The sequence below is a fragment of the Pleurodeles waltl genome, chromosome 6 (assembly GCF_031143425.1).
Source record: "Pleurodeles waltl isolate 20211129_DDA chromosome 6, aPleWal1.hap1.20221129, whole genome shotgun sequence".
In the NCBI taxonomy this organism is placed as follows: domain Eukaryota; kingdom Metazoa; phylum Chordata; class Amphibia; order Caudata; family Salamandridae; genus Pleurodeles; species Pleurodeles waltl.
Window position 1 is genome coordinate 1,113,264,777 of NC_090445.1, and position 24,578 is coordinate 1,113,289,354.

General features: G+C 44.9%; 1 long non-coding RNA gene across 1 annotated transcript in view; it reads right to left on the minus strand.

Moving 5' to 3' along the window:
* LOC138302092 (uncharacterized) overlaps positions 1-21,255 on the minus strand; it is a 42,995-nt gene extending 21,740 nt beyond the window's left edge. The window contains exons 1-2 of the long non-coding RNA XR_011205270.1: positions 21,205-21,255; positions 20,638-20,701 (exon numbers count right to left, since the gene is read on the minus strand). This is a non-coding gene — a long non-coding RNA (uncharacterized lncRNA). The remainder of the gene's footprint in view (positions 1-20,637; positions 20,702-21,204) is intronic.
* Positions 21,256-24,578: the final 3,323 nt, after the last annotated feature.

A 24,578-nucleotide genomic window follows, 5' to 3' on the forward strand; every position in this document is an offset into this window, starting at 1 on the left:
CGCCGTGCCGATCTTCCCATACATGCCGGTTTTCTTGTGCCCCTTCCCCACCTTGGAAGGTGTTGCAGCTGACTCCACAATCCCAACTGTACCCCTGGGAGCGGCTTTGGTGGCTGGTGTCTTCCCCCTCTCCCGCCAGGCACTGGCCAACTTTTGATGCTTGACAGGTGGGGGACTGTCCGTGCTGTGGCTCCTTGCCACACTGGCTGCCCGGCTGCCTGGTGCACTCCAGAATCCGGTGACTACTGGCACCACTGGTCCCACCGATGTTGTGGCTGAGGTGCTAGGTTGGGACCTTGAGAGTCAGGCCCTAGGAGACTGACGGGGTGGGGGAGGGGAGGGAAAGGGGTCAAGGATGGACAGGAAAAGTTTCTTAGGAACACTGGGACGGGTAGATGGAGGGGGTTTGGGAGTGAAGGAAGAGGTAGTGGTCGTAGAAGGTGTACGTATGGTGACTTTGGGTGAAGGTGCATGGGCTGGAGGCTGTTGTGAGGTGGATGGCTGTTGGGTGGGTGTGTGGCTGCATTTGTGTACCTTGGGCGGTGGGCTCACAGACACACTGGGAGAGGACACAGGGATGTGTGAATGGTAGTGGGGGTGGTGACTGCATATGAGCGGGGTGTGGTGGTGGGTGTGCTGGTGAGGGACGTAGTGGCTGAAGATGTAGTGCATGCAGGTGTGAGTGAAGACGAGACTGGGAGGGAGGAGGGAGACGAGGAGGAGGGGGACACAGTGGAGGCAGTGGATGTTGGTGTGTCTGCATGTGTCTGATGCTTGCGTGAGTGCCTGTGGGATGTGTGGTGCTTATGTTTGCCTGAGCTTCCTTTGGGTGTTGAGGTGTGTGCATGCTGGTCTGATGGTGTGCTTGGGATAGGCTGAGGTACAGGGGTGTGGGTCTGGGTGGAGGAAGTTGGAGGGGGGAGGCTAGAGACAGGGACAATGGCTGCCATCAGTGCTGAGGCCAGAGTCTGAAAAGCTCGCTGAAGGGCTGCCTGACCAGAATGAATGCCCTCCAGGAATGCATTGGTTTGTTGCAACTGCCTCTCTACACCCTGGATGGCATTCAAAATGGTAGACTGCCCAACAGTGAGGGACCTGTGGAGGTCAATGGCCTCCTCACTGAGGGCAGCAGGGGTGACAGGGGCAGGGCCTGAGGTGCCTGGGGCGAAGATGATGCCCACCCTCCTGGGTGAGCGGGCACTGGGCAAAGGCTGAGGGGCTGCTGGGAGGGCAGTGCTGGGGGGGGTGGCGGCTGTACCTGCAGATGCGGGGGCACAAATGGGCTCACCACCGCAAGGGAGCTCTCATCAGAGGAGGAGTCCGTATCGCTGGTGTCAGCTCCTGTCCCCACCGTGGAGCTCCCCTCGCCTTCCGTCCCACTGGTGAATTCGGAGTCCGTAGTCTTGCCCTCCAGGGCCATGTGGGATGCAGCTCCCTCCTACTCCGGTGCCACTGCTCCTCCCCCTGATGATGCTAATGCACACAAGTGCAGGGAGGCCACTAAAAGGGGGGGGAAGACAGAAGGAAGACATGTTGAGTGCATGCAATACCGCTACCGTTGGCGGGCACGACAGACACAGAAGCCCCCTGCACTACGCCGCGCACTTGGGGTCCACTATTCAATTCCTGGGACAAGGTTACGAGGCTATGGCCGATTTCTGCACACATGGATGTCACAGGAGCTTGACTAGGTGTAGTTGGCACTGTACCCAGGTGGGGTGGGGTGACACAGGGTCTGCCTGAAAAATGGGACTTCACTAGCAAACTCGCCCTGGCCTAGGGGAACACACAGCCCACCTCCCCCACCCAGACACCTATAATGCGTGCTGAATAAGCTGAATGAGAGTGTACTCACCCCCTTGTTGCTGCTGTGCTGCCCTCAAGCGCCCATCCAACTCCGGGTACGCCACCGCCAGGATCCTGAACACCAGGGGGGTCATGGTGCGACGGGCACCCTTCCCACGTTGGGAAGCCATCCCCAGCTGGGCCGCCACCATCTTCTTGCTCCAGCGGCGAATGTCCTCCCATCATTTCCGGCAGTGGGTGCTCCGTCTGTGGTAGACCCCCAGGGTCCGGACGTCCTTGGCGATGGCACGCCAAATATCCTTCTTCTGGTGGGCGTTGACGTACAGGAATTGTTCAGGGGAAAAAGAGAAGTTATTACCAACTGCACCGTCACAGTCATTGGCCCGCATCTCTACCCTTGCCATGTGGCACATGCACTCACCGTCGTTTCATGCATGCCTCATTCTCTCCCCCCTATCTTTCATCAACCCCACTCCACACAGGCATTGCCCATACAGCATGCTCCCAGTGTACTTACCTGCTTGTCTGGAGGACCGTAGAGTAGCGTGTACTGGGGGAGTACCCCATCCACTAACTTCTCCAACTCCTCCAAAGTAAAGGCAGGGGCCCTTTCCCCAGACGCACGAGCCATTGTCTCTTCCAGACTGAGGTCACAGCAGCACTTGCAGTGTAGGTCCTCTCCTGTCGAAGATCAGGTTTCGAGTGATTGAACAGATAGAAAATGGCAGTCACGTCCGCGGCAGTGCGTATCGTCACCGCCGGCGTACATCGTCATTGGCTCCTGGGACCCATAGGGTCCAATGTTAACCAATGCAGAATTGCACCGCGGTCTTCGACCGCCTGCCGCAACGGTGTACAATGTCAGCGCAGTTACCTCATATCCCATTGTCCCAATTTACAGGTCAGGCAGCTGCCATTTAAGGGGCCCACATGGCTTTATATTTTACTGTGTCACACATACCTAGGCCTTGGCTCAACACTCATACAGACAAATTTCAGGTTATGTATAATTTTCTGAGTGAGCTGTGTGTACGTACCTCAGAGTTGGTTGACTCTGTGCTGGCTGTTCTCCTCCATAGGCACCGTCCGCTGGGGCATGTGAGGAGATAGCGGTATCCTCCGGTGTACAGACTGCTGGTGGACCTGTCGACAATGGAGGAAAGACATGTGATCATCACCTACAGGCTTGATCGTGCCACAATCCTGGAACTGTGTGCCCAGTTGGAGCCAGACCTGATGTCAGCCATCCGCCATCCCACAGGAATCCCCCCTCAAGTGTAGGTCCTGTCAGTACTCCATTTCCTTGCAAGTGGGTCATTTAAAATAACAGTGGCCATAGCATCAGGGATGTCCCAGCCTATGTTTTCCAACGTGTTTTCCAGAGTGTTGTCTGCCCTGCTGAAACACATACGGAGCTACATCGATTTGCCTCAGGTGGAGGATTTGCCTACAGTGAAAGGTGACTTCTATGCCCTGGGACATATCCCCAACATCATAGGTGCCATTGATGGTACACATGTGGCCTTGGTCCCCACCCCCGCAGGAGTGAACAGGTGTACAGAAACTGGAAGAGTTGCCATTCGATGAATGTGCAGATGGTGTGTTTGGCAGACCAGTACATCTCCCATGTTAATGCCAAATTCCCATGCTCAGTGCATGACGCTTACATCCTGTGGAATAGCAGCATCCCGTATGTGATGGGGCAACTCCAGAGGCACCGTGCGTGGCTACTAGGTGAGCACCTGGAACAAAATCAATGGAAATAGTTGTCTGGGTCTGGGGATATCCCTAAGAGTTAGTGTATGTCTCACAGTTGTCCCTCGCCATTTGCAGGTGACTCAGGTTACCCCAACCTGTCATGGCTACTGACCCCAGTGAGGAATCCCAGGACAAGGGCAGAGGAACGCTACAATGAGTCCCATGGGCGAACTAGAAGGATTATAGAGCGGACCTTCGGCCTCCTGAAGGCCAGGTTCCGGTGCCTACATATGACAGGTGGTTCTCTATTCTACTCACCAAAGAAGGTGTGCCAGATCATCGTGGTCTGCTGTATGCTTCACAACTTGGCTTTGCGACGACAGGTGCCTTTTCTGCAGGAGGATGGTCCAAATGGAGGTGTTGTGGCAGCTGTGAAGCCTGTGGACAGTGAAGACGAGGAAGCAGAAGAAGAGGACATCGATAACAGGAACTCAGTGATCCTGCAATACTTCCAGTGAGACACAGGTGAGAAGATAAACCTGCCTGCTACATGTACTTTAACACTACTACCTCACTACTGTCTATCGTTTCCACCCAGTGTATGGTCACTGAGTTGTCACTTTCCCTTACCAATTCACAGATGTGGTTCCCACTGTGTGACATCTGCTTTGTTTCCTCATGGATTAGAGCTGTATGATAAGATATGTTGACATTACATTTGAAAGAGCATTTTGTCACTGTAATTGCTAATACACTAATTCGAAATCACAGACAGACTCCAGATTGTTTTGTGCTTTAAGGGTGTTTATTTTAGTGCTCAATATTGGAGGGGGTTGTAAAATGGTGAGGGTTGATGGTGGAGGAATGTCCATGGCAGAGTCCAGTCTATTACTCTCACAGGTGCATTATCCAAAGGGGCATAGGAAGTGGAGCTGGGGCAGTTTGAGGATGGACAGGGTGACAAGGTGGGACAAAAAGATGACAATCAGGGTGGTCTCATTTCTTGGTGGGGGTCTTGGCATTGTTCTCTGTCTTTGTCCTGGATCTCAGGGACCGTTTGCGGGGTGGTTCTCCATCTGCAGGGGGTTGGGTGCTGGTGTGGTGGTCCTGTGGCGGTGCCTCCTGTCCACTAGCGCCGGCGGAGGTGGTGGGCAGTTCATCATCCAGGCTAGTGTCAGGGGCCCCTTGTTGTACCACAGTGTCCCTCCTGGTGTTGAGGACTTCCTTCAGCACCCCTACGACGGTGCCTAGGGTGGAATTGATGGATTTGAGTTCCTCCCTGAACCCAAAATACTGTTCCTCCTGCAGCCGCTGTGTCTCCTGAAACTTGGCCAGTACAGTTGCCATCGTCTCCTGGGAATGATTGTAGGCTCCCATGATGTTGGAGAGGGCCTTGTGGAGAGTGGGTTCCTTGGGCCTGTCCTCCCCCTGTCGCACAGCAGCCCTCCCAGTTCCCCTGTTTCCCTGGGCCTCTGTCCCCTGAACCGTGTGCCCACTGCTACTGCCCCCAGGCCCTTGTTGTTGTGGGGGTGGTGGGTTCGCCTGGGTTCCCTGTAGTGATGGACACACTGCTGAATGACGTGTCCTGGGGACAGAGGTATGGGCCCGCTGGGTGGGTGCTGTGCTGGTGTTTCCAGAGGGGGCAAGCTCTGTGGTGGCCTGTGCCAGTGTGAGGGGAACCGACTGTCCCGAGGTCCCAGATGGGCCGGGCTGGTTGTCTAGATCCAGCTGGACAGAGCTGCTGTCATCACTGTGGGCCTCTTCTGTTGGTGGTGTGGACATGTCTGGACCCTCCTGTCCGGTGACGTTGGGTAGGGGTCCTGCAGGGGTGTAAAAGCATGATTATTGCATCTGTGTGTTCCATGGTGTGCAATTGGTGGGTGACCGTGTACCCCAGTGCTTGCATTCCTGTGTGGGACCTTGTGTGATGATGGTTTAGGGGGGTGTATGGGTATGTGCAGAGGGCCATGCTTTGGTGATGGGTGTCCATGCTTTGGTGTTGCATGCAGGGCTTGGTGTTGGGATGGGTGGTTTGTGATATTGGGACATTTGTGAGGAGTTGGAGTGATGGGGGTGAGGGCGAGGGTGGGGGTATGTGATAGCATGCAGGTAGGGTGGGGGATGTAATAGTTAAGATTTGACTTACCAGAGTCCATACCTCCAGCTACTCCTGCGAGGCCCTCATGATGCAGAATAGCTAAGACTTGATCCTCCCATGTTTTTAGTTGAGGGTGAGGAGGCGGGGGTCCGCCGCCAGTCCTCTGAACCGCAAGGTGGTGTCTTGAGATCGCGGAACCCACCTTCCCCCGTAGGTCGTTCCACCTCTTCCTGATGTCATCCCTATTTCTTGGGTGTTGTCCCACTGCGTTGACCCTGTCCACGATTCTTCACCATAGCTCCATCTTCCTAGCTATGGAGGTGTGCTGCACTGTGATCCAAGTAGCTGTGGCTCTACCCGGATGATTTCCTCCACCATGACCCTGAGCGAACCTGCAGTGTCTTTGCTGTGCCATGGGGCGGTGTGGGTGATGTGTGGGTTGGTGTTTGTTGTGATGTGTGGGGTGATATTTAGTGGTGTGTTGTGTGAGGTGCGTGGATGTTGTGTGAGTGATGGTGTTGAGTGCCTGTGGATGCTTGTTTGTAGATTGTGGTGTCTGTCTCTGGCCTTCTTTCAAATTTTTGGTAGTAGGGGTTTGTGGGTGATGTGGGTGTGTGTTTTATATTGTATTGGGTGTGTGGGAGAGTATGTGTATCAGATGTGTGTATTTCGATTTGTCCAATGTGGATGTGTTTTGTAACTGTGTGTGTATTTTGAGCGCGGCGGTGTGTACCGCCTATGGAATACTGTGGTTGAAAGACCACCGTTTGGATTCGTGGGTTGTGATGGTGTGGGCGTATTCCTGTGGCGTGACAGTGGAGGTTTTGTTTTCGCCAGTTTATCACTGACCTTTGGTGTGGCGGACTTGTGTGGGGGTCTAAATTGTGGCAGATTCCGAGCTGTGGGTCATAATGACAGTGGCGGAATGCCGCGGCGGTGTGTTGGCGGTCTTCTGCACTGCAGTAAGTGGCTTTTACCACCAATGTTGTAAGGACCCCCACAATGAACAAAGAAATAGACAACAATCTCCAAAAGGCAGCCACAAGCTCTTTCAAAATCATCTACCATAGCAACCTCTCTAACATTGTGGCTGAAACCGAAAACCTTAAACACTGACAACTTAAAGAAATACCAGAGACTTCCATTTTCAACCTTTACTGCGGACCTTACAGACGCAGCCAAAAAATGGACCAAATCTTCTACTAATACCATACAGTAAAATGGAAGGAACTCCTACAAACTTTCTTATTTGTAACCAAAACAGCCAACATACCCTATGGTACCACACAAGACATATCACCCTCAGTTAACTTCAATGGGAAAATCACTATACGCATCTTAAAGAGTGGCTGTATTCTGTCAAAGCAATACAGGATAATTACTATTCAACCAGCAACTCTCCATACTTCTCAATGCCTTACAGACAAGGACCACCATAAACTCACACATGCCCCAACCCACCTCTGTGTCCTCTGATCCCAACCACACTACCTTCCACTTCCCCACGCTACTAACTGCCAAAGAAAATACACCCGTTGGCTCCTCATATCATAACTACACTACCCCATCACAGCCCCAACAACACTGCACTGCACTCTCAAACATGACTCCCCCATCTTACCCACAATCATGACAGACCTATCTACAATCCAGACTAGAAGTAAGCTCAACACCATATCTACCTTCTACCACCATAATTGCAAAACTCCTGATTACAAGGTCAAAAACTATCACACACATTACAGAAGTCTGCCCCATTACCAAAACAACACAGCTACCTTTTCCCTCCCCAACACACAACCGCACCGCACCACACCACCCAAGCCATACTGATATCTTCCGCTCCTCATTAAGCCACCTGCCTCAATGTAAATCTGGCCTCTCGCCTAATCACACTCACTGCTATCCCCTCCCTGCTGACAATACAACCCATACCCGATGACCCATTACTCACTAAGCCACTTGCCTCTATACAGCTCTGACCACAGGCCAACCCGTCCTCACTACTCTCCCTTCCCCCCTCATAATACACCCACTAACCTCCTGACCATATAACAGCAGTACAGTACACTGCTAACCTACAGCCATCCCTAAGTCACCCCCTTCCCTCTCACAATACAACTTTTACCATCTACGCTCCCCACCACACAGCAGCACAACAGTACTCCACCAACATACGTGTACCTTGAGTCACCCCCTGAAATCCCACCCCATTCCTGCCATCTAACAACTTCCACCAATAGCCAGCCCATCTTCCTCACCAGGACCTGTTTCTCATCATCTCACACATTCACAATCTAGACCTCAAATTAGACGCCTTCGCTGAATCAATATATACAGTCACAATGAAACTACCCACGTTAAGTTAAGCAAACTCTCAAACTGTACCACAGCTGACACAAATGCTACCCTTGTACCAAGATCCACTAGACATATCAATGGACCACCACACCACTTCAAAACTGATCCACTCACCCTGCCAGGTATACTACCAGGACAAGCCAAAATGAAACACAATCTCTACTGTCCTCGTACCAATCAAAAACGTACTCTTCCAGGCCAGACATCAGAAAAACCCAAACAGAAACTGAATACCTAATGCTCTCCCAAAACCCATGCACTAATACTCCTCCTCAAAGGAAAATCAAGGCTACAATCACAGCTCACACAGACGCATCAAAAGAAATTAATCCTATCACAACATAACTGCTCAGATTACACACCACAAAGCATGTCAACCCCAACCCCAGCCTCAAGTGCATGCTGACCAACTGCAAGTCAGCAGCAAAACAGAAATAGCTACAAAAGTTATGTCTTAATATATTAATATTGCTTTCCTCAATGAAGCCTAACTCAATTATCTCTCCTCTCCTCTATTCAACATATTAGTCCTACCCAATTTGTCTTTAAACCATCTAGACATGGGTCAAAGTTCAGCTGATGGACTAGGAGTCATACATACAAACTGACTAATATTCATCACCCCCCAAATCATGGATTACTTGACTTTTGAACTTCTAGAAGTCAAATTTGCTCCAGACAGCAAGAACCCAACTAACTTTAACATCATCTATAACCCACCAGGTGAAAGCCACCTCTTCTTTGAACAACTAATTAAACTCATCATGCAACAATCTCTCCTATCCACCACCAACAGCCTATTCTTTGGAGATTTCAACCTACACTGGCATGACCACGACAACACTATCACTTAAAGCACTTTTTGGACCTTGCACAACACTGCAGTGCACTAACATTCATGAAAGCAGACATGCTAGACCTAATCATCGCTAAAGAAAATGCCCTAAAAATTGACCCTCACTCCCTGTAGGCTGGTCAGACCACCATATCATCCTTTTCCGCCTCATCCAAGGCATCCCAACAACTAATGGTCAGGCAGAATGACCACAGCGATGAGTCACAAACTGACACCAAAAACTAACACAAAAAATAACCGTCCAATGTTTGAAGTGATTATAGGACAATTCGGGAATACGGGGTGTATAGGGCAGGTGGTGTGGAATTGACTGTGCAAGTTTCAATGTTATAGTTGGTGGTTGGGGGTTGTATTATAATCTCTTTTATATGATTGGAGGTCACTTCTGCCATATTTCATTGCTAAAAACTCAACAAAATTTGTTGTGAAAAAAAAATCACCACTTCAACTTTCCACAAACTTTACTACAGTGGAGGAACTAACCACTCATTACAACGATTCCATCATAAACATACTCAACCAAGTAGCCCCGACTAAAACACAAGAGACATCCCATCCTCTTTTTGGTTCAACAAAAGGGAAAACACGAGACCTGATGATAGCTAACCATGTTGTGCGTAAAGTGCTATTTTTCGGCGGAATCAGTGATTCTTGCTTCACTCCTGATGGCTTCAAGGGGCATATTTGTCATACTTTGAAATAGCGCAAGGCAGCAAGCTATCTTGCCGTGGTAAATGAAAAAGAAAGAGCAGGAATGTGCTGTATTTAACATCATATGGTGCATTCCTGTCCTTTCCTTATGCTGGCACACTTTCAGCTGCCTACCACCAACACAGGCACCCTTGCGTCATGGTGCAAGGGTGTCTCTTTTGTAGGCAGGACTATTTTTGTGCAGGATAAAAACTTCCTGCACAAAAATAAACCTCAGAGGCATTTTCCTCTTTCTATGTCTGCGGTGGATGTTCCTCCTCGTTACGCCTCTGTGAGAAAGGAGCCTCTTTCTAGCATGGTTACCCCCATTTTTGGCCTGTTTGTCAGTGTGTTTGACTGTGTCACTGGGATCCTGATAAACAGGACCCCAGTGCTTATGCTCTCTCCCCCTTAAATTTGGTTGTTAGATACTGTTAACACAGTATTCCACTCACAATTGGCATACTGGTGCCCCCTTATAAGTCCCTAGTATGTGATACTTAGGTACCCAGGGCATTGGTATTCCAGGGGATCCCTATGGACTTCAGCATTACTTTTGCCATCCATAGGGAGCCCATGCAAAGGCTTCTACAGGACTACAATTGCAGCCTATGTGAAGTGGTGCATTCACCCTTTCACTGCCATTTACACTGCACCAGGTCACCTATAAGTCACCTAGATGTCAGGCCTTCCTACCATGAAGGCTGGGTGCAAAGTGCCTGTGTGTGAGGGCACCCCTGCACTAGCAGAGGTGCCCCCATGTCGTCCAGGACCATTTTCCTGGACTTCAAGAGTGTGGGGACTCCATTTTACGGGTGCACTGGACATAGGTCAAAACTGTTTTGCAGAAAACTGCCCTTGTCTTAGACACCTGAGCAACTGAGTCAGGAAAATAATATGCTCGGGAAAGAAGAGACCTGCTCCTCAAGTTCTTGTATCAATAAGGTCTCCTTGTGCTCATCCAACAACCAACCCTTTTTCTCCAGGAACCTGATGATCACAGTGAAGTTAATGCTTCCACCATCCTCCCCCCCCGATTTCTGATCGTGGTCCTAGTTTATTGCCAAGGTTTGACATTTGCATGCTTCTTTGGAAATCAACCTCAGCTGGAAGGGCAAATGGAAAGGGCAAACCTATCCATAGAACAACTCCTTCATTGTGTGTTAAGTACACTGACTAGCGATTAGGTTCAGGCCCTTAGTGTCAGAGTCACCAGATCCTCGGGTCTGTGCACGTTCCCAACACGTCCACCACTGAACAGCTCCAAAACTCTGATAGATAAATCACAGAGGCTGAGAGAGTTCAAGAGGGGAAGAGGGGATTAGGAAGGGAACAGCTGGGAAGGAGACCTGTATTACGAAAAAGGTAAGAATGCACAATATGAAAATTATATCTCCTGAAATCAATACTAGACTAAGATTCTAAGCCTAGTCACTCTGAAAACATGAACAATCTAAGAGTTAAGTTTAAAATGACTAAGTTTCAAGATGGCCGCATACCTGTAGGGGAATCAAGATGAATTAAATTAAAACTTTCTTATTCAAGTACTTTCCTTTAAATGAGAATCAGAAAAAACATTCTACCTAAATTTTAAACCAGTCAGATAAATCCTGTTTTGAGAATGTATACTAGGACCATACAATATTGTATCTAGAAACTCTGGCCTTCTGTGTACTCTTAAAATGTTTCAACACAAATTGCGCATATTGCAGATATATATAGATATATAGTAAACACCATAAAAGGATTGTGCACCATGAATAACACAATATGGATTCAGGAAACAAATCACATAACTTGTCAACTCGAATATTACATAATAAATATCTTAGAATCGTAGCATACAATAAACAACATGAATTAAACTCGAGGAGAGAATCGTGCGTCTTGGCAATTCGAGTGTTACCATGGAAAATACCAAGAAATGGTAGCACGCAATGAATATCAAAGTCAAATCATCATTAATCGAATCGAGCGTCTTGCCGATTCGTAAAACACGATGTAAATGTCAAGGAATAACAGCTCACAATAAATAACAAGATCAAAGTACAATGAAACAAATCGCGCTTCTTTTGCCGATTCTTAAGCCACCATGCAAAATGTCAACAAATGGTAGCGCGCAATGAACAACAAAGTTAAATGCTCATGAAACGAGTTGTGCGTCTTGCCAATTCGTAAAACATCATGTAAATGTCAAGAAATAGTAGCGCGCAATGGACAACAATGTTTAAACACCATAAAACGAATTGCGCGTCTTGCCGATTCTTAAGCCACCATGTGAATGTCAAGAAATGGTAGCGCACAATGAATAACAAAGTCAAACCTTTATGAAATAAATCGCGCGTCTTGGCTATTTGTAAACTACCATATAAATGTCAAGAAATGGTAGCGCGCAAGTAATCTGTTACTTATTTAAGAATTTAAACCAAGAATATGAAAATTCTAAATAACGGTGTCGGGACAGTCCAACCACCGTCTTACCGCCTGGAACAATGATCACCAATGAAGGATTAGGGCAGAAGGCTGGAAGATCCAAATAGGCCGCTGGGACAGGAGCTCAGGAAGAAGCTGCTGCTCTGCACCGGGACCTCTGAATTGTGAGCACTGGGAGTTGGGCTGGCTCTCTTTTAGAGAGTCTTGGCCCAGCCCAGAACCACGCCCAGGCACGTTGCAGGGAAAGTCTCTGGAAGGCCCTGGAAAGGGGCCACACCCTAACACACTCTGAAAACCTGCATCAATACATTGCAAAGGAACAGTATTTGTAAGCATATTAAAAATAAGTTTTCAGGATTGAACTCTGCAATGCAAAAGGTTAAACCACAACATATCAGCACAATGCATAAATTACTTTGTTTTGAGAGTGCTGGGTTTTTGCATTTTTGTCGCCAATAGAGCGCGTACTGCTCTGGTGTTGACAGTACTCCCCTCTCCCAGGAGCGCTCTAGGGCCTAGTTTGCTTAGATTAAGATGATGAAAGCGTCTCACAATTACTGGAGCAGGAACATCAGATGCGGAAACCCATGAGTTACTTTCAGGACCATAACCTTTCCATGAGATTAAGAACCATAGATTACGCACTCCCAGTTTAGAATCCAACACTTTCTTGACTTCGTATTCTTTTTCCCCTTGTACTAGAACAGGAGCTGGATGAGGGTGGACCTTTTGGACTGCCTTTTTCAAGAGGGAAGTGTGGAACACTGGATGAATCCGTAAGGATCTGGGCAATTGTAGTTTATAGGTCACCGGATTGATTTGCTGAAGGACAGTATAAGGACCTATGAATTTAGGGTTAAACATGTGCTTCTTCTTGAAGTCTATATGTTTTGTGGAAAGCCACACTTCGTCACCTGGTTGATATTGCGGTCCCTCACAATGTTTCTTGTCATAATGCCTTTTATATTTTTGTTTGGCTTTTTCTAAATGCTGTTGAATCAGTTTCTGGGTTTGATGTAAATGCTGAATGGTTTCTGACACAGCTGGAGTAAGAGAACGTTCTTGAGGAATTGTGATGGGCAAGGTGTCAGGATGATAGCCAAATAAACCAAAAAAGGGTGTAACACCAATAGAAGTGTGGAATGAGTTATTGTAAGCTAACTCAGCTAACCAGAGCATAGATGTCCAAGAATTAAGTGCCTTTTCAGCATAGGCACGTAGGTATTGTTTCAAAGTCTGATTTAGTCTCTCCGTTTGACCATCTGTTTGAGGATGGTAACTAGTAGATAGCGTAGATGTCACTTGGAGTGTTTCACACCATGTCTTCCAGAAATTGGAGGAAAATTGTGACCCTTGATCGGAGAGGATAACCTTTGGCAGTCTATGATAACGAACCACTCTGTTCAGTAAAATAGTTGCCAATTCACTAGAAGTGGGCAATTTTTTACAGGCAATTAAATGTCCATATTTCGGGAGACTATCTACTACCACCAGAATTACTGAATGCTGTTGAACCACTGGCAGACCAGTAATAAAGTCTAAAGAAATGTGCTCCCATGGACGACTTGGGGTTGGAAGTGGATGTAACAACCCTTTTGGTTTTGAATTACTTGTTTTAATGCAAGCACAAACTTCACACTTGTTTACCATTGCTTTTACATCTTTTGTTAGGGTAGGCCACCAAAAATATTGTTGGATCAGTTCAAGAGTTTTAGGAGTACCTGGGTGACCTGCCGTAGGTATAACATGCAACCAATGAAACACTATCTTGTGAAGTTTGGTACTGGGTACGAACAAACGAGCGTCATGAAAGGGTAAACCTTGCTTGATTGACCTTGTGGGATCTGCTTGGGCCCATGTTTGCCATTTTTCAACAGTGAAAAAGTTGCAAATTTCTTCAAAGAAATCTTCAGTTTTTATGATACATAGAACCTTGTCAGGAGCAATGATAGCTCTGGAGGCTTGAAATGCAGTCAACGTGGTAGACTCTTGATGGGACAAGGCGTCAGCCTTGCGATTATCTTTACCAGGCTGGAAGGTTACTACAAAATCAAATTTGGCAAAAAAAAGCATCCAGCGTAATTGCCGAGGGGTCAAAAGTCTGGCTGAACTCATGAATTGATGGTTACGATGATCAGTATATACTGTAACAGTGTATTTGGCACCCAACAAATGATGTCTCCATTATTTAAAGGCATCACAAATCGCTAGAAGCTCTTTTTCAGCAATGACATATTTCTGTTCGGCTTCGTTCAACTTCCGAGACATATAAGCTACAGGATGAAGTTGACCAGTGTCTTTATTTTGTTGTGATAAGACGGCTCCTATACTACATCTGAAGCATCAGCTTCCACTATGAAAGGTTGATTCGCATCAGGATGAGTCAAGACTGATGCAGTGGAGAAAGCTTCCTTCAAAGACGAGAAGGCTTGATCAGCTTCTGGGGACCATACAAACTTTTCTTTCTTTCTTAGTAGCTTAGTGATTGGAGCCACACTCTGGGAAAATGATTTATGAACCTCCGGTAAAAATTTGCAAACCCCAGGAAACATTGTACATCATGAACAGTCTTTGGGGTGGGCCAATCAGATACGGCTTTTACTTTCTTTTCTGCCATCACCATACCTTGAGGGGTAAGAATAACCCCTAAAAACTCAACTGTGGTAACATGAAACTCACACTTGGTTAGTTTGCAGTATAAATGGTGTTTTCGAAGGGCTGCAAGAATTTTCTTGACATGTTGGACATATTCGTTTTCATTGTCTGAGTAGATCAAAATGTCATCGATGTAGACTATGGCAAATATGTCAAGGTACTCTCTAAGAACGTCATTCAAGAAAAATTGAAATGCTGCTGGAGCATTACACAGATCAAAAGGCATGATGGTGTATTCAAAAAGGCCATATTTTGTCTTGAACGCTGTTTTCCATTCGTCACCCTCTCTCATTCTGACCAAATGATAAGCACCTCGAAGGTCAAGCTTCGTGTAGATTTTTGCTTTCTTTACTTGTTCCAATAAGACCGGAATTAGGGGCAAAGGATATTTATTCTTGATGGTGACTTTGTTCAAACCCCTATAGTCAATGCAAGTTCAAAGTTTTCCATTAGCTTTTGGAACAAAAAACAAAGGCGAAGCTGCAGGAGACTTAGAGGGGCGAATTAAGCCATTCTCCAAAAATTGATCTAGGTATTTTCATAAATGTTGATTTTCATGTTCTGACAGGGCATATACATGACAGTTGGGAAGTATCGCACCTGGGGCTAGATCAGTTTGACAGTCATAAGATCTATGAGGAGGTAGAGTCTCTGTTCCTTTCTCATCAAATACATCTTTGTAAGATAAATACTGTTTGGGCAGCTGAATTTCTTTCTCCGCGGCAGTAGCTATGTAAGAGTTGCAAACTTTTGGTACTTGAATCTTTTTGGAGACATTGTTCGTTACATAGCACAGATGAGAACACGATTTTTCGTTCTGCCCAATTGATCTCCGGATTGTGATGAGTTAACCATGGCAAGCCGAGGATAATCCCATATTGGGGAGCATGGATCACGTCAAAGATGATTTTCTCTTTATGTTTCTTTCTTTGAATCTTATGTTCACAAATCATCGACAAGGGGATAATCTGAAGAGTTACCGGACCTCCAGTCAAGAGTTTTCCATTGACTGCCTGGATGATTTCTGGGGTTTTCGTTTCAATACATGGGATCCCCCATGCACGAACCAATTGGACATCAACATAATTCCCAGTAGCCCCAGAATCGATTAGAGCTTTTTTGAAACAGATCTTTTTCTTGACCTGAACTCTTATTTCCAGTTTAAGATGTCTAGATTGTGAAGGGTCCACGGTGACACCCAAGAGCAACCCTTCTCTGCATCTCGGGTGTTTTAGTTTTCCAACTCGACTGGTGCATTGGCTGCGACCTTCTGAACTGGGCCTTGCTTGTTCTTTGGTTTAATTGGACAATCTTTGGCAAAATGACCTTTTCACCCACAATAAAGACATTGTCCATTTTTTCTGCGGAGGTCCTTTTCATCTTTGGTTAAAGGTCTTCTGATGGTTCCAATTTCCATCGGTTCCGGCATTCTTTCTTTCGGAGTTCTTGAGTCTCTGTTATCATGAACGCGCCATGAATATTTTTCAATCTTTTTGCGCTTTCCTTTACGTTCTGCTAAATGATGATCAAGTCTCAAGACAAGATTTATTAATTCTTGACAGTCTGTAGGTTGTGGATCGATTTGCGCTAAGATATCTTTTAGTTCCTCTTTGAGTCCCTTGTAAAACAAGACCGCTTGTTTTTCTTCAGGCCAGGATGTCTTGGCAACCAGCCAGTTAAAGTTGGCTAAATACGACACTAGGTCTTGATTTCCTTGGCGTAAATCTAATAATTCACGATCTGCTGACTGTGTTACAGTTCTACGATCAAAAACTCTCTCAAATTCACGAACAAAATTTCTCCAGTTATACAACAAGGGACTATTTTCACGCACAAGAGGAATTGCCCAAGTAGCTGCATCCCCAGACAGATATGATAACAAGAAAGCTACTTTGGACTGGTCATCGGGAAAAGTATTTGGTCTGCAGGTGAAGTGTAGTTCCACTTGAACCAGGAAAGATTGCGCTTTCAAAGGGTCACCTGAGAAACGTTCTGGGGGAGCTAAAGGAATTGCAGGAGGAACATTTAGGGAAATCGGTTTACTTCCAGAAGCCTGAGAAGAAGTACCTGGCCAAGACACACCTGTGGGACTTTGTTCCTTCTTCTCTACCTTATCTTGCAACTGACTCACTCTCTCTGCTAAGCTAGTTGTCAATTCTTTGGATGATACCACCTCTGCTTGGAGCTGGGTGATAGCCTTGACTAACTCGTCTAGCGTGGTCATGCTGAGAACATACACAAGCCAGGAGGATAATAATTTGTGGGCTCACTATTCTGTCAGAGTCACCAGATCCTCGGGGTCTGTGCACGTTCCCAACACGTCCACCACTGAACAGCTCCAAGACTCTGATAGATAAATCACAGAGACTGAGAGAGTTCAAGAGGGGATTAGGAAGGGAACAGCTGGGAAGGAGACCTGTAGTAAGAAAAAGGTTAGAACACACAATATGAAAATTATATCTCCTGAAATCAATACTAGACTATGAGTCTAAGCCTAGTCACTCTGAAAACATGAACAATCTAAGAGTTAAGTTTAAAATGACTAAGTTTCAAGATGGCCGGATACCTGTAGGGGAATCAAGATTAATTAAATGAAAACTTTCTTATTCAAGTACTTTCCTTTACATGAGAATCAGAATAAACATTCTGACAAAATTTTAAACCAGTCATATAAATCCTGTTTTGAGAATGTATACTAGGACCATACAATATTGCATCTAGAAACTCTTGCCATCTGTGTACTCTTAAAATGTTTCAACACAAATTGTGCATATTGCAGATATATATATATATATATATATTAAACACCATAAAAGGATTGTGCACCATGAATAACACAATATGGATTCAGGAAACAAATCACATAATTTGTCAACTTGAATATTACATAATAAATATCTTAGAATAGTAGCATACAATAAACAACATGAATTAAACTCGAGGAGAGAATCGTGCGTCTTGCCAATTCGAGTGTTACCATGTAAAATACCAAGAAATGGTAGCACGCAATGAATATCAAAGTCAAATCATCATTAATCGAATCAAGCATCTTGCCGATCCGTAAAACACGATGTAAATGTCAAGGAATAACAGCTCCCAATAAATAACAAGATCAAAGTACAATGAAACAAATTGCGCTTCTTTTGCCGATTCTTAAGCCACAATGTAAAATGTCAAGAAATGATAGCACGCAATGAACAACAAAGTTAAATGCTCATGAAACGAGTTGTGCGTCTTGCCAATTCGTAAAACATCATGTAAATGTCAAGAAATAGTAGCGCGCAATGGACAACAATGTTCAAACACCATAAAACAAATCGCGCGTCTTGCCGATTCTTAAGCCACCATGTGAATGTCAAGAAATGGTAGCGTGCAATGAATAACAAAGTCAAACCTTTATGAAATAAATTGCGCGTCTTGCCTATTTGTCATATAAATGTCAAGAAATGGTAGCGCGCAAGTAATCTGTTACTCATTTTAGAATTTAAACCAAGAATATGAAAATTCTAAATAACGGTGTCGGGACAGTCCAACCACCGTCTTACCGCCTGGAACAATGATCACCAATGAAGGATTAGGGCAGAAGACTGGAAGATCCAAATAGGCCGCCGGGACAGCAGCTCAGGAAGAAGCTGCTGCTCTGCACCAGGACCTCTGAATAGTGAGCACTGGGAGTTGGGCTGGCTCTCTTTTATAGAGTCTTGGCCCAGCCCAGAACCACGCCCAGGCATGTTGCAGGGAAAGTCTCTGGAAGGCCCTGGGAAGGGGCCACACCCTAACACACTCTGAAAACCTGCATCAATACATTGCAAAGGAACAGTATTTGTATGCATATTAAAAATAAGTTTTCAGGATTGAACTCTGCAATGCAAAAGGTTAAACCACAACATATCAGCACAATGCATAAATTACTTTGTTTCGAGAGTGCTGGGTTTTTGCATTTTTGTCGCCAATAGAGCGTGTACTGCTCTGGTGTTGACACTTAGTTTAGCAAAGTTTGCCTATGATAACACCACACATTCAGCCACATAGGCCTTTAATAACACCACACATTCATCCTTTCTGTTGTAATTTAGGGTATCACGCTCAAGCTCTCCTGTTTGAGTTACCACATGATTCTGCACTCATCTTGGCACAGAAAGATCATCATGACAATCTTCTCATTTGGTCAACTGTTAGAGATCACTTCACTCGCTACAAGACTTTCATGAACAAAAAGACTGTTCGCAAGCACACTATGGAACCGGACTATGCAGTTGGAGATCTGGTGTGGTTAGTGATCAAGCATCTCTGCACGCCAGGTCCTTGGAAACTGCATTCACGATTTGTAGGCCCCCCTTTCCCATTGCCTGAATTCTGAAAATACCATGGGGTTATTTTACCGCTTTGCATGGGCACATTTATTTTAGCTCTGAGCTTGAGACCTGTGCCTTTTCACCTAGTTCACTACACATATTCCTTTTTATTATTTTAGCAAAGCTTCATTTTAACGGTGATGTTTTATTATTTGTTAACCAGTTGCCCTTCCAAGCAGAATATGTTATTAGTTCTTTTGCATGACATTTCATCTTGTGCTCAGCCCAAGGCTGCATGATTCGGTACATGATTGTTTACAGAGTACTACCAGTCCAAAGAATACAATGTTAATCCTATACAGAAAAGAAACGTTATTGCATCAGGGCAGTTCTCAGAACAACATGTTTTGTTATAAAACAACAAGTTGCCAAAAACCAGGTTAAGGGGACAGCCATCCTCTGCTTTACCATGTCGTTGCAGTTCTTCTGAACCCGGTGTCTTTGTCCATCCTCTCGGGAGGACTGCCAGCAGACCAACAGACCTCTTCTCTGCCTATCGCACAGGTATGGGGATTGGATTTCCTTGCAGAGACTAGACGACTGGATTAGGAATAACACTGCTATTGCTCTCATGTAGGTTTTTAGCAGTGCCGGTAGGTATTTTAGACTCAGTATTGTGACAGACTGTTTCACTTTTCTGATCATCACAATAATACTGTTGTGTTTCATTGTCCTAATAAGCATAATTCATGCCTTTTTACATAGAACACAGTTGTTTCAATAAGATGTATTAAACCAAATGCTGTTTCTGTTTGCCATTTGCATGCGTGAGACTTGAGTAACTGAGAGAATGGGGTAAGATCTGTTCCACCATGACCTCTTTGAGAAGTCACTAAGTGTCAAGCATCGGGCTGCCGCATATCACCTTTACTGCTGGGTTTTGGTGACGTGCTGCTAGATAGCCGAAAGGGTTAGGCTGACAGCTATCAGACAGTGTGGGATCACTCACACACCCAAACGGGGTGGTGCTTCTACCTGAATCCAGCAGTCTTGTCCCTATGTCAAGAGTCCTACGACAAAACCACTATCTGTGAAACTGACCTTGCCTGAGGAAAATTAGATTCAGCCCGTGTTTCAGGTTTCCCTACTGAAGCCTTTCCGGTTCTCAAATGCATGCTCCCCTTTCAACCATTCTTGTGGATAGTCACCCCAAACACTAGGTGCAATGGGTTTTAGATTCCATGTGTATCAAGGGGAAATTGTTTTATCTCCTGGATTGAAAGGGCTATCCCTCTGAGCACTGCAGCTCATGTGCATGCCCCGGCCTGGTCTGTTAATTCCACACCCGACACCCTGCCAAGCCCGCCCTGTCAATTAGCCTTTGTGAGGTGGGAGAAACAGTCATGCCCAGGTCCCCTTGCACAATCTCTGCTGCCCATTTGTAACCAGCCTCCCTCGTCCTCTCTCTGCCCTGGCCTGCCTCCCTCCTGCTCCTCTGTGTGAAATCCTCACCCTTTCCCCCCGCCCAGGTAAAAGTTCCAGTCTGGAACGTTTAGAATAGCCTTGCCTTTCCCAACTCGCATGAGAATTGGGAGCCAGCAGCCGTCTTGGGTGCAGTTGTATAAAAAACACCACCCTCCATCTGCAGGCATCTTGAGACTGCAGACTCCAATGGAAGAGAGAATATCTCTTTTAACCTAGCGATTCTGCCTCCTGAACCGATACCCAGCAGGCCTCAACCATACCTATTTCCTGCACAAATGGACGTCTTTTTTGTTCCTGCCCTGGCTTCTATTCTCCATGACTGCACTGAAAAGAAAAGATAAGAAAGACAAAGACCATCACTTAAATGCACTGTAAGGCGTGTTACAGCATGTGCACATGTACCACAGACTACAAAAAAAGTTGGCATCAAATCAAAGTAAGATAATTTGATGAGAGATTTAGCTAACTTTGATATAGTGACAAAAGTGAAAGTACTAAGAAGGAGCTTGAATATTAAGGTGTTCTTTGAATTGTTTAAAAACAAGAACAGGAGTTAATATGGAGTGTTCATAGTCATCATATATTGTATTTCCTAGGGAGGCTGGACAATATTACAACTGGGACACACAGCACAAGGAATTTTCCCACAGGTAGGAGAACCATAAAATCACCCACACTTACAAGCTCACAGAAAGAGGTAATCAAAGAGCCAAGGGGAAAAGATGAGGGAAATCAGGTATAGGATTTCAAGTGTGCATATTTTCTCCCCTGTTTCTTTCTCGCAGATATCACCAGTACCCTCATTCGAGACAAGTGGTCAGACCTACCCTTTTTCCAGACCTCTGAAAAAAGCACAGATGACTCTTGCTCTCTTCCCATCCCACCCTTCGCTTGGAGGCTGCTTCCTGCAACCAGTGTAGCCATGTTGCTTGTAGAGTACCAGTCTTCAAAGGAATTGGTGGTCCTTGTTTTGCACCTGCAGACTCCAAGGATATTCATGTCAATGATTCGGCAACCAAACAGGCGTCTGGGCAATCCACAGCACAGAAACTGCCATCCTTAATGTTATGGAAGATATCTACAGAATGATGGACAATGGCAGCGCCTGCCTCTTCATTCTACATCATCTATCATCAGCATTCAACACAATTGACTACAACACTCTGATAAATACCTTGAAAGAGCCCACGGGAATCGGAAGCTCAGTTCTAAAATGATTCTCCGTATTCCTAAGTAACTGCTCTCAACTAACCAAGCTAAAAGATGCCAGATCCAATCCAACCCCTGTTAACCAAGGTGTGCCACAAGGATCCATCCAAAGTCCCTTCTCTCTTTACCTACAGCAATCTAACATATACCTATCCAGAGATGACGCACAATTGTACATCAAAATATCCTTGTTAGAGGACGTCACCTGAACCATGCTGAAGAGGATGCACAGAGATGGCTAGCACAGAACCATCAAAGCTCAAGCCTCAGAAAACAGAATTTTTTCCACTATCTCCACAAAAGCAACTCTTCACCAGTAAACAACTGGATAGCACACCAGAATGCCCTCAAAATCATTGACAACACCAAATCGTAAGGAATAATTCTTGACAAGTTCCTTAATATGGCAGCATAAATAAATGCTTCAGCAAAAGAACCATGAACATCCTACTACTCCTCAGAAAGATCAAACCCTCTATCACCAAATATGATCTCAAAACCATTGTACATGCACTTGGCATAACAAGATTAGACTATGGAAATGTTATCAACACACATACCTGGTTCCCATAAAGATCCAGGTAGGCTCCCATGGAAGCCACTCTAAATGAAGCAGCCAGGCTTGTCTCAGGAATAGGGTACTCTGATCACATCACACCCACATTTGCTACGCTAAGCTGGCTCCAAATTGGAGCGAACAGCATACTCAAGACGCTGTGCATTACTCACAATACTTTGCACACTGGCAGCCCAAAATACATGCCTCAAAAACTAACCAAATCATGGAGACAATGCAGCTTACACAGCTCTGACTCTTTACAACTGGAGACACACATGTTCAAAAATAGAAAATACCCGGACACACTCATTCTCAGGAAATGCCCTCCGAATATGGAATTCCATCACACCTATTATATGGACAAATTTCTCCAAAACCACATTCAAAAAAAGAGTGAATGAAATGCTGGTTGCAAATACCTACCTCTGCCAGAATCATGATGCACACACTCTGTCAAGGCAAAATTGGATGTACCACCCTTACTTCTTAATAAGAGCAATGTAACAAAAAGAGGTTACACTCTGAACAACCTCTGCCCAAAAAGGGTTCTGACACCCACAGGCACCCACTATACATCTAAAACAAGAACAATGAGGACCGACATCCTTTGAGCAGACCAGGGCAATCCATAGACAATCATCTGTAGCAAGAGGAAATCTTACTATATATTTACCCTTACATGCTTAATGAACTATATTCCATGTAAACACCATCAAATGATAACATATGTGTTGCTTTCCCGTACAGCACTCCGCTACATACAGGTTATATTTGTGCTTAATAAAACTGTCTAAATAAATAAGTAAAATTGATGAATGGATGGGTGGATGGCAGAATGAATCGATGGATGGAAGGATGGATGGTGGAGTGTGTGGATGGATGGTCGAGTGGCTGAATAGATGACTGAGTGGATGGATGGGGAAAGATTGAATGTTGGAGGGAAAAAAATGGATAACAGAATGTAAAGATAAAAAAGTGAATATCAGTGGGTGAATGGACGAGCAAAAGGATGAATATATAGATGCTTTGATGGAAGAGGAAAGGGAGCTTTTCTAGGAAGGGATGGGCTTACCTTTGCTTGGTGACATCAGAGCTTTAGTTCAAAGTAGTGGGAGAGTATTTTACATTTCCGGCTACTTCCTTGTCCTTATCCTTATAGAAATGAAGACAAAGGGGCAGTTGTATTATCCTCTTTTCTAGCATAAGTCACTGCTGCATCCTGATGTTATTTTGTCTGGCAGGGGTGTGAGGTCCAATACTCCAATCTATTTTTCTTTTTTTCCTCTTTTGCTCTTTTTCTCTTTGGGCTCCTGAGAGTCTACGAGGAAAAAGGGGATACATGGGGAAAATAGTTTAAAAAAATTGGGGAATGTTGATACCCAACACTATGGCTTTGGAGAGGATAGGAAGAAACCCACTGTGATAGAGAATAGTGTGTTTTCCGATCAAGATGATATGGGGCTGCTAATATAGAAGCCCATTTATTTGTAGAAACACAAGACTGTAACTTTTTATCAATCTAAAGACTGAATACAGCTATTTGAGTACAATTTAAGGTCATATAACCATGTAAACCAACAGACTATACTATTAAAAACATAGGACTGCAATAATTTGTAATGTAGTTGCTAGTTAGTTGAAAATTAATCACTTGGCAAAAACTAACCAATATTGTGGCTTGGTAAAGAAAACATTTGGATGTAAGGAAATAGGTACTGCATTAGATTTACCAGTAGGCTACAAACAAAGCTCAATACTACTAACGGTCCATACACAGTATTACCATTACTTGTTTTGCTGTATTACTACTGCAGCTTAAGTCACGTTTGGGGATATTTACCACAATGCCTTCAAAATATTATCTGAAAAAAATAAAAATGAAAATGCACTCCAAATGTATTAGAGAAAAAGTAGCCATAACTCCAAAAGGACAAACTGGCTGATGAAAATCAGCAAAATGGTAAGAATAGTATTGCTTGTGTGGAAACTAAAAAACAAATTTGCATGATATGCTTTTGCATGCAAATAATGAACAGAAACTTGCTAGTATGTATGTGTAAACAACATACCTACAAAGAGGTGAATTCCATTTTTTTATGTAGACGTACACGGACGGAGACTATTAGAAATATTATCTATATTAGTTTTTTTTTTAAAGTACTCAGAACTTTACTTAGAAGTAATCCTTATTGCAAAAACCCTACTGCAAAACTGAAACATAACCAGTATGTTCTGTTAACTTTGGAAAATGCCTTTACAGTGAAAAAAATATGTATTTTTTTTAACAATGAATAGTATGAAAACGCTTAAATGTTTAATTTTACCTTTTAAGTTATGTAAGTTAGGCAAAAAAAGTTTGAATCAGTTGAATTTCTCCCAAAAATTTGGCGAATGGTGGAGACATACATCCAGTACTGAACCATACTTTTACGA